Here is a 15,016-nt window from a genome sequence, read left to right on the forward strand (position 1 = left end):
TCCTCTGCTTTACCCTGGGTAACACTGCTCAAGCCCTGCATCCTTGCAGAACACCAGTACCCTTCCTTTTTAAAAGCCCTCACTTGAAAATTTAATGAGATTACAAGTTTTAAGCCTGGCACATAGTAGGGGTTCAACAAACATAGTCCCTCCTTCCGTGCTTCCCCCGCTTTCTACTTTGTCACTAAATGCGGGACCCTAATTTATCTAGGTCTCAGTTTCATCATCTGTGAAATAACAGGGCGTGAGGTGATTGCTGGGCTTCCTTTTAATTCAAGCATTTTAGGAGCTTCTCATTGTACACCATACAGAGAAGGAACGGCAGAGGCTGGGACTTCTGTGACCCTGGTCTGTAGGGGTGAATTCCCAGGACGCTCTCCAGCATCAACCATGACCTAGGCAAAGACAGGAAAAATAAATGACTAGGAAAGGGCCAACCTTGCAGCGTGCTTGCCTGCAAACAATTCACACGCAGTTGGAGGCCCTCGGCTGGAAACCAGCGTTTCATCAGCAGCTTCATTTGCAGCAGAAAAGTTGCTATTTGCAATAATGTCAGTGGCTGACGGTCGGGATTCAGTGGCTCCTGGCCTGAGCCATCACCGAGCAACCAATTTTCACTTTGCGAGTCAGAATGACCCCTCCAGGGCTCCGTGCCAGAGGGGAAGGGAGGTGTGGGTCTCTGTTGGGACACGTTTGGGCACGGAGCCCATAGGGACCTCGGATGGCTGTTTCTGGCCTGCAGTTCTTGCCCCTTACGAGCCCTTCTCACTACAGACACATAGCTTTTCTTGTTCTGGGAGCTCTCAGGGGCTTACGCATCTTTCTTGGAGTGAGAAAGAGGAGGGAGGAAGGCAGGCAATGAGAAAAAAGGAAAACAGGAAGATGCAGCTGTTTGAGGCAGCACATGGAATATCGGATGGCCCCAGGACTGCTGGGTATTCTGCTTGGATCTGTCCCAAGCCAGCCGCCTGGCCACAGCTGTCGCCTCCTGTCTCTGGATGCAGTTTGCTCAGGTGTAAAGGCTCGAGGTTTGACGAGGTGGTCTTGGTTCGACTTCCCGTTGTCCCTGATGTTCTGTGACTCGGTTATTCTTAACAGGGAAGGGCGGAGCAAAGGAGGAAATAGAAGAAGAGAAGCAGAAGGTGGAAAGCAGGTGGGTGAGGCTTCTTCAAAAAGAAGAGAGGAAAGCGAGGAAGGCTGCCACAATCAAGAGGAAAACAACACAGATTTGCCGAAAGTGTTCCTCGCAGAGCCGTAAGTAATCTCTACAGTAATCACGATGACAGTCATTAGCATAAACAGCCGAAGTCCTAATTAACTTCCTAAAGGGCAGCATCCTGCGGGTGACTCAGGGGTGCTCTCCCCACCGACACCCCCCCCCCAAAAAAAAAAACCCATGAGGATCCCTCCTTCCTGAGTCCATAGTTCTGGGAGCCAAAGGGGAGGACGAGGGAAACGTTTGGGCTGTGAGTCTGGCCAACTGGTGTTGAGTCACCCAGGACAGCCCAAGAACACCCGGCCAAGGTTGTTCTGCAGAGACAGGGTCCCAACACCCACGTGCTCTGAGCCTGCACCAGCAGCGACAGGGTCCCAGTCACCCTGTACCGTCGGGGGCTTCCCAGCTACTTCCTAAAGACAAGGGGGCCCATAGGCCAAAGGCTTCTTACCCACAGAAGGACCGCTTATGACTTTCCTGGCTACCTGGATCTGTTCTCATTCTCCCTGGCTTTGCTTTACTTCTGCTATCATCAGCTCAGCTCTGCCTCTCCTGGCCCCTAGCGTGTGGCAGGTCCCTGATCCTGTATCCCCTTCCCTCCACTCGCCTCAGAACTGACCCCGGCTCCTTTCCTCCCCTAGCTCTGACCTTACAGAGCTCTTTGGATCTACCTCTGAGTCTCCTGACAACCTGTGTCAGGAATTGCTTGTACACAGCCCCGCGCTCTTACCAAACTGCAAGGAATCCACTCTAAATCTTAAGGGCTTCACTGCTGTATCCAGGTTATGTTTACAAGATTAAGACTGGTGGGAGGTGGGCAGTGAGTAATCAATTCAAAGACACTTTCTGGAAAGAAATCGGACTCAAACCTTTTCAGGGAATTAACAGCACTTAAAAAAATTTTATGTGAGGCAAGCCATTGTAATTTCTCACAAAAGGCCTGCAAGTGATTTGGGATCGGTTTGTGACCTGTTACAGAAAAACCCAAATTCAGAACAAGATAATCCTAAGAACTGTAATTAATGAGGTCATATTGGTTTGTGGTATCTTGACTCTGTCCAAAGGATAGGGGGTGCATATGAATCAGAGAACAATGAACAAGAAAAACCAGCATTAACCCAAAAGCTAAGGTGAGAATTGGGGTCGCTATTCTAAAAAAATGGCAACTGGAGGGGTTTTTAAAGCACTCACAGCGCTTACAGAAGGCACAAGTACACCCCAAGAAAGTCTGTGATATTGGAAAGGGATTTCCTATAAATTCCTAATTTAGGGCTAGGAGGATTTCATTAGGCAGGAATTGAGCACAGTTGCATCAGTAAGAGCATAGCATTTGGTTTAGGTTTTTACATTCTGCAATATCTCACCAAAGCTATTTTAAAATTTACATGTCAATATAGTCATTTTTTATCTCAATATATCTATTGTTATATTAAAATCTTGTTTTTATGGATTTAGGAGCCCCGGCATTTCAGCTTCTTGTATGTCTATATTTTCTATTCTTGGGGAGAGCACAACAGTGAACTGGCTTGTGCATTTAAATCCAGCTGTCGAGAGGCTTTCGACAGGCCCTAAGTAGAGTTGTTAGGCAGTGGGGCTGTGGATCTTAGCATCAGAAACACCTGAAATGCTTGTTAAAAATATGCATTCCCAGGATGCCCCAAAGGTTTTCCAGTCTTGAACTGAGATGCGCAAATCAGAATCTCTTGGAGGAAGACCCAAGAATCAGGCTTTGAATTGGAATCTGTGGCAAACTCTATTTTCCCAGAATAGCTGGGACACAATATCTCTCATCCTGTATCCTCCTCTGTAATATAATGTTGCCTCCATGCCTTCAAGAGGTGGGGTCTGTGTCCCCTCCCTCCTTCAATCTGGACGGGCTTATGGCTGCTTTGCAGTGCGAGTACAGTGAACTCAACATTGTGTGACTTTCAAGGGCGATGCAGTTTCTAGCTTGTTCTCTGGAGCACTCGCATTTGGCGTCCTAGGCTGCCTTCTAAGTCCAGCTGAGCTAAGGCAGCCCTGCTGTGTGGAAGCCGAGTCACCTGGAGAGGCCCATGCAGGTGTTCCGGTGGCAGCACTGCTCTGCAAGTCATCCCAGCCCAGACATTTGAGTGAAGGAGCCTCCGGATGATTCTGCCCTAGAAGACAGACATCCCAGATGTCACACTATCCGGAGGGCAAATGAGAATACTTGACTTGTAATTGACATTCGAGTCGGCTTTAATGTCACGACTGATGTTTGTCTATTTATTCATCCGTTCAATGAAACATGTATTGATTGTCCACTATTGCCAAATTGTTCTAAAATCTGGAGACACAGCAAAGTCCAAGAAACATCCCCCAGTGTCAAGGACCATACATTCTAAGGACGGCAGAGCACAGTGTGGCTGGGTGGGAGGAATAGACAAAAACAAATAAATAATACATTAACAAGATAACTTAAGGTAATGTTAAGTGTTGTGAAAACAATAAAGCCAAGGAATGTGATGGGGGCAGGCACTATTTTATATTGCGTGGTCAACCTCGCCCAGGAGTTGCAGTTTGAATTGAGACTTGTATTTGTTTCCTGGAGATGCCGTGACAAAGTACCACAGACTGGGTGTGAGGGTTAAATAACAGAAATGTATCGTCTCACAGTTCTGGGGGCCAGAAGTCCAAGATCAAGAAGTTGGCAGAGTTGTTTCCCTCTGAGGGCTGTGGAGGAGAATCTGGTCCATGCCTCTCTCCTAGCTTCTGGTGGTTTGCTGGCCAGCTTTGCCATTCTTTGGTTTGAAGAGGTGTCACCCCGACCTCTGCCTTCATCTTCACATGGCATTCTCCCTGTGTGCACATCTATCTCCCAATTTCCCTTTTTTGTAAGGACACCAGTCACGTTGCATTAGGGGCCCACCCTAACCCTGTATGGCCTCATCCTAATTTAATTAACTGCGTCTGCAATGACTCTGTTTCCCAATAAGGTCACATTCTGATGCAGTAGGTGTCAGGACTTCAACTTATGAATTTTGGGAGAACACAATCCAGGCTTTAACAGTACCTGAAGGATGAAGATCCCACTCTATAATAATGTGGAGCTGAGCATGCCAGGTAGAGGGCAAAGCAGAAGCAGAAACAAGTTTGACGTTCAAAAGGCAGACCCGCAGTCAACGCTGGAACACAGAGAGGAAGGGGGTTCGGCTTCATCGTCACTGTGAACATTCCTTTAAACATCGCATCATGGGTGCTGTCACCGAAAGTCTGAGCTGCCCGGTGATCATATGCAATCCTCAGGGGTCCTATCAGTTCTACTTTGGACACATGGCTCAGAGCCCAGCCCTCCTCTGCATCCCCACCAGCAGTCTTTGGTGAGGCATTTATTTCTCTCTTCTACTATTTCAGTTGCTGGTTCATTGATCTTCCTGCCTTTAGATTCTCCACCCTCCCAGCCATCCTTTGGAATACCAACAGAATCATCTTCTAAAACAGAAATCCAATCTCACTCATTCTAAAAAAAAATCCTCCACTGCCTCTCCATTATTCACCAAAATAAAGTACAAAATCACCAGCGTGGTGCCGAAAGTCATACAAATCCAGCTTAGCTCCAGCCGAGTTTCCAGCCTTTCTGTCAACTGGACTCACTTCCCATTTCCCAGACTCCCTGTGTTAGGACTCTATTTTTGTTCATGCTTTCCCACTCTTCCCAGTTTTTTCTTTTTTTAACTTAAAAAAATTTTTTTGCCATGCTGCCTGCCCTGCAGGATCTTAGTTCCCCAACCAGGGATGGAACCTGTGCCTTTGGCAGTGAAAGCATGGAGTCCTAACCATTGGACCGCCCGGGAATTCCCATCCCACTTTTTCTTGATGAATACCTTGTCTTTTAGGAACAGTTTGGTACTCATCTCCACTGGAAAAAACAACAACAAAAAAGCTACTCTTCTCCATTGTTTCCTGAAAGCCTCCTCACCCTCCTTTGCCTGCGGTGGAATTAATTGCTTCTTTATCTTTGTTCCTATGGCAGCTTTGCTTATCACGTATCACCTTGGCTTGTATGTACTTGTTTGAATACCGGTCATTTGCTTCCCTTGCTGAAACCATGAATTCTGTGTCAGTGACAGTGCCTAGGATGGTACGTGTTCAATGAATGTTCGCCAGACCGAATTTAGTAGAATACTAGTAATGAAATGAGTGCTGGCCTTCAGATTAGGTCACCGCTGTTGACCTGAAACAAAGAGACAGCCAGATAGTTCTCTAGCAAAGATGGGTTTATTCAGGGTCAGCAGAAAATTGCAGTTCGGGGTCTGCAACCATGGCAAGCCGCCTGTAAGGACCTGTACAGCAAGGAGAGGAGAACGCTTTTATAGAAGGGAAAGGAAGTTGGGAGGGTGATAGTAAACAAAGAGTTTTTCAAGGCTTGTCATTGAGTCCTGGCCAGGAAAGAAGAGTCTTTCTTCTTCATCTTGGGCTCTGCTGTCCTCACAGGGCTTGAGAGCACCCCCTTCTGGTCTCCCAACTCTATTTAATTGAAGTTTCTGCTCATTAATTCTTTTTTTAAATATTTATTTATTTGGCTGTGCCGGGTCTTAGTTGCTGCATGCGGAATCTTCGTTGCCACGTGCAGGCTCTTTTAGTTGTGGCATGCACGTGGGATCTAGTTCCCTGACCAGGGATCGAACCCAGGCCCCCTGCTTTGGGAGCGTGGAGTCTGAACCACTGGACCACCAGGGAAGTCCCTGATCATTAATTTTTTTACACAACTGTTTTGATCATTGACATCCGTGGACCAGTTTCAGAGCTAATATTAATATCCCTGTCAATGTCTGTATCAATATAACTTAGTAGATTTGACATCTAGGCATGAATTCAAGTCCATTAAGATTAGGTACCATCCTACCTAGAGACTGTCATACTGAGTGAAGTAAGTCAGACGGAGAAAGAGAAATATCGTATGATATCACTTGTATGCAGAATCTAAAAAGAAATGATACACATGAACGTATTTACAAAACAGAAACGGACTCACAGACTTAGAGAATGAAATTATGGTTACCGGCGGGGAAGGGTGGAGGGAAGGGATAGTTAGGGAGTTTGGGATTGACATGTACACACGGCTATATTTAAAAGGGATAACCAACAAGTACCTACTGTATAGCACAGGGAACTCTGCTCAATGTTATGTGGCAGCCTGGATGGGAGGGGAGTTTGGGGGAGAATGGATACATGTATATGTATGGCCGAGTTGCTCCTCTGTGCACCTGAAACTATCACAACATAGTTAATTGGCTATACTCCAATACAAAATAAAAAGCTAAAGAAAAGATTAGGTGCCATCTTAACCTCTTGGGCCTCAGGTTCTTTATCTGTAAAATGAGACATTTGGACCAAATAAACTATAAACCTTTTGCTTGCTAAAGATGTAGCATTAGCCCCATCTTTCCTGCTGGAGTCAGAATTTATGTAATAATTATATCACCATCACTGTTGGCATCGATCTTGCTCTCCTTTTGTTTAGTTTTGGGGACACTAAGGTATGGGTCCTGCTTCACAGTGCTCCCGTTTTATTGTTGTTGTTGTTTTTGTGGGGGCCGGGGGCTGGCAATAGCTCTTTTTTTTTAAAATTTAATTAATTTATTTATTTTTGTCTGTGTTGGGTCTTCGTTGCTGTGCACGGGCTTTCTCTAGTTGCGGCAAGTGCAGGCTACTCTTCATTGCGATGCACGGGCTTCTCATTGCAGTGGCTTCTCTTGTTGCGCAGCACGGGCTCTAGGCATGCGGGCTTCAGTAGTTGTGGCACGTTGGCTCAGTAGTTGTGGCTCGCGGGCTCTAGAGCGCAGGCTCAGTAGTCGTGGCGAACGGGCTTAGTTACTCCACAGCATGTGGGATCTTCCCGGACCAAGGCTCGAACCCGTGTCCCCTGCGTTGGCAGGCGGATTCTTAACCACTGCACCACCAGGAAGTCCCCGCGATAGCTCTTTTGAAACTGACATTGTCTTTAGCATTTTTTAGGATTGTGTGTTAGGAGAAGGGACCGGTTAAGGGTGTAACTTTGTACATTTTTTGTTTTCCTGTTTTTTGTTTTTCTTATAAGCTCCTGGGTCATGGTAAATTACAGCAGCTTTTCTGAAAATTTACCACACAGGAAGCTGTGCTGAACTTCTCCTGTGGCCTCCTAGACCCTCTCCCGTTAATTTCCTCTAATTCTCATTAGCATGTTTCTACCGCAGGCTCGGAAGCAGAGAGAAATTCTTGTGCAGCTAATTTAACACCTGCAGGTTTTGAGAGCTGGTGGAGAAACTACATCAATAAAATAATCACTCACTTTCTCAGAGATTTTAAATTTGAACCCTTTAAAGGTTAGACTTCTGTTTTGATTTCTATTTATGTTTTTCCATCAAGTCGTATGTTAATTAATGCTCTTGTCTTTTCAAGTCTCTCATGTAAAGCATTAGCCTCTCATGTAAAGAGAGGCTAAAACAAAATCTGAATGAAACCGTTTTCAGTGTATGAATGGCCGTAGTCAAGAAAGTATTCCAACATTTCAGAGGCGGGTGTGGCTTTTCTCTTCTGCATCACCACAGCCTGCTTTAGAAATCCCTGGCAAAACCAGTGGGTAGCTGCGAGGTGGGACTGGCAGGTGGGACCCAGCCTGGGAGCTGGGGGATGTCCTGTGGTTTGGAGATTCATCCGGCAAAGCTGGAAGCTCTCATGCACTGAAGTGTGTGAGCGGGAGGTGTAGCCAAAAGGGATGGGCAGGAAAATGGTCAGAGTTTTGAAGGAGTGTCTGTGTAGGAGGTGTGGGGGTGGGGGGCGGCATTACTTCTTCTCATGGGGGCAGGGAGCGTATTCCCTCCCTACTCGAAAAAACCAAAAAACCCATTGAGAGGCGGGGAAGAGGGCTCCAAAAGCATCACTAGGAGAGATCGCCAGTCCCAGCAGGAAGGAGAGACAGGCGTGCTACTCCCGGGCTGGATGCCACCCTCGGAGCAGGGCACCATGAGACGATTCTTGGGAGAAGGTGACCATGTCCCTGGGAGTGATATGAGCTCACTGACAGACACCCACTTCTATGGGCATTTCTAAAGGAAGGAAGCTTGCGGGAGAAGCCCTCAGCAGATGGGCAGTGGGGACTGTGGTCTAGAGTGCCTACCAGAGGATGGAGGGGCTGCAACCCGGAACTCCAGGGACCTCCAAGAACGAGAAGAGGCACTTAGCCATCCCAGGGCATCACACAGAGGACTGCCTAAGCTAGCAGAGTAGGCAAGCGCTGAGGACGTGCTCAGAGCTCAACCAGGCAAGCGCAGTGATACCCATCAGTAAGGCAGGAGATAGATGGGCCCCAGGCTGAGCAGCAGTTTGTCCCCTGTGGGCAGATACTCCAAAACAGCAGGAGGGAGGAGAAGCTGAGCCCTGTCCAGATAAGAGATAAAAGACCACATGTTCCTCATTCTCGAAGTCAAGGAGACCTTCCCGAGTACACATGTGCAGAAAGGTTCCTTGGAGGTCAAAAAGGGAGGGGGCACCACCCCATAGTAAGTGATGTCAACCTACCCATAGGCCTCTTCTCTAGAATCCATCTTGGCTAAGAGATGCGCCTGCACACATGGGAGGACCCTGAGATATACTAAATACGGACTCAAAACCAGGCAAAGCAAGATGATTGGCCAAAGGAAACCCGGAAAAAATGACCCATAAAAGTTATTCAAACCACCACAAGGGCGCGACTCTCTCTCCCTGAGTCCGCCCGTGTGTCTATCCACACGTACTCTTTTTCCTCCTAATAAACACTTTACTTGTTTACTGTTTTCCGTCTTTGTGGGAATTCACTTCTGCAAAGCCGTACAGGCCAGGGCCTTGTCACTTGGTCTAGCGGCTGGATTCAGTGCTCTCACTGCCGCGGCCTGACTTCAGTCTCTGGGAACTGAAATCCTGCTTCAAGCCGCTGCAGGCCAAGGCCACCCGACATCATCAGGAGAGAGGCTGAGGGTGCGGACCGCTGGCAGGTGCAGAGGGAAACAAGGAAGAGGTGGGTGACTGCAGAGGCTGTGATGAAGTTGCGCACCATCCCAGGAAAACCTCACCTGCATCTACACAGATGCCAGCACATTTCTGGAGACCAAAAAACACCAGACAGAATGAGGTGGACCCAGCGAGACCAGGTGGCTTCACAGTTAGGTAAAGTCAACTCCAATGTCCCTCTCCTTCTTCTCTGTCTTCCTAGAGGAATGAAGCCCGGAAACGTAGTGGGGAGAAGAGAACCCAGAAGGAGACCATGGCCCTACCCTGCACTGCAAGACAAGAGTGGAAGAGTAGACCCCTTCCCACTAACCACGATGAGGACTCAAAAGCTGATTATGAATTTAAAATAGGAGATTTGAGTAAAGCCTTAAACCAGATGGAATTTTGATAACCCAGAGCAACCAGAAAGTGATACAATTGGCCCACGTTGTGGCCGAGGAAAAGGGCAGAGTGTGGTTGGAGCACAAATGGGAAAAATAAAGCTGATTGCTGTTCAGAACTCACCAATGTCCTACTGCTAAGCAAGCTGTTTTTTTTCAGGAGGTCATAATGAGGAACAAACGTGATAATTATTAAACACACATACGTACTTAGCAGAATAAACTCCCTAAAAATTTCCCTTAGCCTAACTTCTCTTTCTCCAAAGTTTCACACATGGTAACTGTTTAAAAAAAAAAAAAAAAGTACCCTGCCCTCTACCTGTAAGCACGGTCTCCCTTGAAAAGTCAACACTCCCCCCACCACCTGCACTCCTGACCCACCCATCCACGTGAGCCCTGGGGAGTGAGTGGAATCATTCTTTTCAGGCCGAATTTCTAGGGAGGAGCAACCCTGTGGGAAATCCAGAGACTGTCACTGTCTTAGTCTGTTTGGGCTGCTAAACAAAAATACCATCCACTGGGTGGCTTGAACAACAAATGTTTTTTCTCACCGTTCTGGAGACTGAGAAGTCTAAGATCAAGGTGCTGGCAGATTCGGTGTCTGGTGAGAGCCAGCTTCCTGGTTTATGGATGGCTGTCTTCTCACTGTGTCCTCACTAGTGAAGAAGTGGGAGAGAGCTCTCTGAGGTCTCCTTTTTTTAATAATAATTTTTTAAAATCAAAATATAGTTGATTTATAATGTTGTGTTAGTTTCAAGTACATACCAAAGTGATTCATTCATATATATATATATATATATATATATATATATTCTTTTTCAGATCCTTTTCCCTTATAGCTTAGCACAAAATACTGAGTATAGTTCCCTGTGCTATACAGTAGGTCCTTGTTGGTGGAGTCTCGTTTTTAAGGATGCAGATCCCATCATGGGTGTCCACCTTCCTGACTTCATTCCCTCCCAAAGGCCCCACGTTTTAATTCCATCATGTTGGGGGTTAGGATTTCAATACGTGTATTTCGGGGGGGGGAACTCAAACATTCACTACATCCCAGTCACCTTTTATCTGGTTTCATTTCTTTCTTTCCTTTGTGACTTGCCCATTCATGATATTTGCCCATTTTTCTATTTCTATTCCATTTTTAAAATTGTCTTAAAAAGCACTTTCCACACTAAGAATATTAGTCCTTTGTTATATGGGGTGCAAATATTTTTCTGGTTTGCTACATATATTTCAAACTTATTTTTGTTGTTGTAAACTTTTAAAAGTTTGGGTCATCATATTTATCCATCTTTTCTGTATAATTTCCAAGCACTCCAGTCCAATGTACTGTCTGTTAATGTCTTTCTTGCTTCCTTTACTTCTGAATGATGCTCAGCTGCATCTACAATGTGTGTTTCATGCTGGCCTTCCTCCCATAGTTGCTCTGCATTTTGTAGGAGGACTTTGGTAAGCCATCTCTTCACATATTAGAAATACAGGTGATACACTTGCTGCGTCCTTGTTTGGCCATAAACATCTTCTTTTCTTTTCCAATCTCTGCATTTTATTGATAGCTTAGCTGGGTATAGAATTCCAGATCCAAAATAGTGTCTTCTTAGAAGTTTGAATATATTGCTCCTCTAACATAACTCAGTGTCGCTGCTCAGAAGTGCATATTAGTCTGCTCATCTTTCCCTGGGCGCGACCTCTCTTTTCTCTCTGGAAGCTTTAAGGACATTCACTTAATGCTTTGATTTAGGAAATTTCAGCATGATACATCTATATGTGAGTTATTTTCTCATTTATCCTTCTCCATACTCAGGAGATGCTCAGTATTAAGAATCACGTCTACTCTCAGTTCAGGGAGTTTTATTTTTTTCTTTAATGTCTGTGATTATGTTTTATCTTCTTATGCTTCTGTTCTCTCCTTCTAAGACATCTACTAGATTGCTGTCAGCCCTCCTAGATTTGACATTTGTGTTTCCTAACTTTTCCCATATATTGTATTTATCTTTTTGCTCCCAGTTCTGAGAGATTCCTTTGATTTTACTTCCCAGATCAAAAACCTCATCTTAATCTTTGTCCAATTTATTATTCAACCTATCTAGTGAAATCTTTACTTTTGCAGTAATATCTTCATTTTGGAACATTCTTTCTTACTCTCTGATTGGTACCTTTTCAAAAGAGACCTCTCTTAATTTGTGGTTACAGTATCTGCCCAAACCTGTAGGCAGAAATCAGAATGTTTTTAAATAGTTCTCATCTATTTCCTGAAATATCTCTTTTTTCCCTCCTCTGGGATTATTTAGTTTGTGTTTAATGGTCCTTCTCTTTCTCTTTCATGCTTCTGAGTTTTTTAAATACCTTGCAATCTTTGTTTGCAAGAGCTTTTTTTTGTTTCTTTTTAATGACAGGCTACTTTGATATGTGCAGACAATTGGTGTGCCTTTCCTCAGCAGTTGTATATGTCTCTTTCATAACAGGACCTTTTCTTAAATAGAAGGACCAAATGTGAGGTTTCAGTCAGCAAGCATAATTATAGGCGGGCTCTCTTTTCATGTTTGGGGACCAGGAATATGAAAGCAGGGCAGGGACCCCCATAACTGTCAGTGCAAAGCCCTCTGAGCATGGAGCCTTTGAGTGCTTCAGTTTTGCTGTTTCTCTGGCGGTCTCCAACACCCTCGCCAGGAGCTCTTCTAGGGTAGGATGGATGTAAGTCATTTGTTCACTTCTCCCCCTGAAAGGTGCAGTTTGATCCCCACTTTCCTTGAGTCTGTAGGGATCTATGATGACGTCGATCCACAGAATAGTAACTGAAGGGACATAATCAGTTCTGGGCCTGGGCCAGCTGTCACTTCCTGTTTCTTAGAGTATGAGCTCTGGGGAAAGTCAGAGGTGGCATGTAAGAAGTCCAACTCCCAGAAGACGACCATGCTGTGAGGAAGCCAGCGCTAGCCACGTGGAGAGGTTGTTTGGAGAGACAGACACCGGGCCAGGCCCCAGGTACCCAAGCCACTTGGATGGCTTGTGCCAAGCACCAGACACGAATGAGGAAACCTTCAGATGGCTCCATCTCCCTGCTCACCCACGAGAGACAGACCATCGAGCTGAGCCCAGTCAACCCACAGGAAGATGAGAGATGATAATACATAATGATTTTTTTTTTAATTTATTTATGGCTGTGTTGGGTCCTCGTTTCTGTGCGAGGGCTTTCTCTAGTTGCGGCAAGTGGGGGCCACTCTTCATCGCGGTGCGCGGGCCTCTCACTATCGCAGCCTCTCTTGTTGAGGAGCACAGGCTCCAGACGCGCAGGCTCAGTAGTTGTGGCTCACGGGCCCAGTTGCTCTGCGGCATGTGGGATCTTCCCAGACCAGGGCTCGAACCCGTGTCCCCTGCATTGGCAGGCAGACTCTCAACCACTGTGCCGCCAGGGAAGCCCCTACATAATGATTTTTAACTATTAAATTTCAGAGTGGTTTGTTACAAAGCAATGATAATAGATCACCCATTTCTTGTAGTAACAGACCAACTACTTTCTCTAGAAAGCAGTTTCCAGGCTTTGGCCTGAATATAAAAACCGTGGCTGCCAGCAACTCTGTTGAAGAGAAAAGGACCTACTGCCATAGGCTTTAAAATGCAGTTCTTCAATAAAAACCTTGAAGATGACCTCTGGCCCATGCTTGCACTTGGGGACGCTAACGTGGACCTTCTCTGGGCTCCTCTGAGAAGACCGATGTTTAACTCTGGCGCCTTGGGCTGTGGTTTCTTCTCATTTTTCTCTGTGAATCAGGTAAAGACTATATTGCATCCTCCCGACAGTCCCCAAAATTTAAGAGTTACTGATGGTATCTATTTCTTTTCCCCCGCTCTGTTATAGGGGGTGTGTGTGTGTGTGTGTGTGTGTGTGTGTGTGTGTAATTTCAATGTAAACTTGAAAGAATATGGAAGTAGCAACACATGCTTAGGCTTCCATCTTGAAACAGAAACTTAGTAAATTCCTAAATAGAACTCAGTGATAAGAGCTCATGTATTTTAGATAGTTCAGCAGTATTGGGCAAGTGAAGAATACACCATCTGCTAATATCCCATAAAAATAATTATGTGGGGGAAATTCATGCAAAAGCACAGTTAAATGAATACTCCCAAAGGAGAGTACTATGTTTCCCGTGTTGTCACAGGCTGGCCTCGCCTCTCACACATGCACTGAAGCAGCATAAAGGACAGCATCAGACAACAAGGAAAAAATGACACAGGATTTTGTGGCCTGAAAACCACGGAGGTAAATATTCAATATTTCTGTGAATTTGAAGAGTTTGTATTTTATGTTGTCCTCTTTGGTGGAGGAAGGCAGAGCAGCAGAAAATAACTGACTTCTTGCTCGACTAGGTGGAGGAGAGGAGATAAATCTTTCCAGGTGGAGGGAAATCAGGCAAGTTCACTCTGGGTTGTATGCTGGGTTCAAAGGCCGCCGTGAGGCACGGGTAAAGGCACTAGGGAACTGCCTGGGATGACTTCTGTGTGAAGCCAGAAGATTTCTATTACCTCTGGTTGCTTGTCAAGCTCGGCAGAAGTTTCTTCAGAGATGCAAATAACTCCTATTTGAGGTTTTAGGGGCTTCATTGGCTTCTGTTTCTATTTTTAATGCACGAATCCCGTGGTCTCTAAAGTCTGAGAGGCTGACTTTGGAGAGAAGGGGATGGGGACCTGGGAGAAAAATTCCCGAGGATTAAAATGGAAAATGAAAGAATTGGACAGTTTTGACCGGCCACCCTGAAATAGACAGGTTTCCTGGGAGGGTTACAAGTGGGGTACCTCTTAAATCTGTTATAATTTGTGTATCTGTTGGCCCATTTATTTATAAACATGATTGATTATATAGGTGGTGAAGCAGGGGTGGAAGGCCACAGGCTGGGCCCTCACCTGTTCTCTCATCCAGACCATTCAGCTCTGGCCCAAACCTCAGATATTCCATGCAGCCTTACAGCTTACCACACTCAACTTCCTTGGAAGGCCAGGGAATATTATTATTATCATCATCATCATTATTATCATTATTGTTGTTATTTTTATTAGTATTTGGACAAGCTTCTTGGAATTTTGCTCCCAAAGCAACTCATCCAAATATTCCTTCCAACTCATGTGCAGTTGAGTTGTAAATACGGTATTCTCCACTTATTGTCAGTGATGTTTTAGTGACAGTCTTAGACTGATGTCCCATACAGATGTTGCATTGACCTGCCTCTTAATCTGGCTATGTTCTAGTCTGACTTTCAGGGCAGAATCACAAGAAATGAGTCAGTAAAAGCTTAAGAAGGATCAGACATAGCTCCACCTAAAAATCAATAGAGCTCAGGAGATACCAATGTTAAAAACTTTTAAGACTCTTTCTGTCTAGATAAGCTTACCACGATTTCTCCCCAACCCCCTGTCTGGTTCCCATAGCAGTTAT

The 15,016-nt window shown here is 45.5% G+C and overlaps 1 protein-coding gene across 1 annotated transcript in view; it reads left to right on the forward strand.

Moving 5' to 3' along the window:
* The window catches only part of ADPRM (ADP-ribose/CDP-alcohol diphosphatase, manganese dependent), a 380,897-nt gene that overhangs the window by 355,416 nt on the left and 10,465 nt on the right, over positions 1-15,016 (forward strand). Inside the window, exon 9 of the mRNA XM_036836895.1 lies at positions 1,099-1,254. The gene's annotated coding sequence lies outside the window, so the exon portion shown is untranslated. The remainder of the gene's footprint in view (positions 1-1,098; positions 1,255-15,016) is intronic.

The sequence above is a fragment of the Balaenoptera musculus genome, chromosome 20, assembly GCF_009873245.2.
Source record: "Balaenoptera musculus isolate JJ_BM4_2016_0621 chromosome 20, mBalMus1.pri.v3, whole genome shotgun sequence".
Lineage (NCBI taxonomy): Eukaryota > Metazoa > Chordata > Mammalia > Artiodactyla > Balaenopteridae > Balaenoptera > Balaenoptera musculus.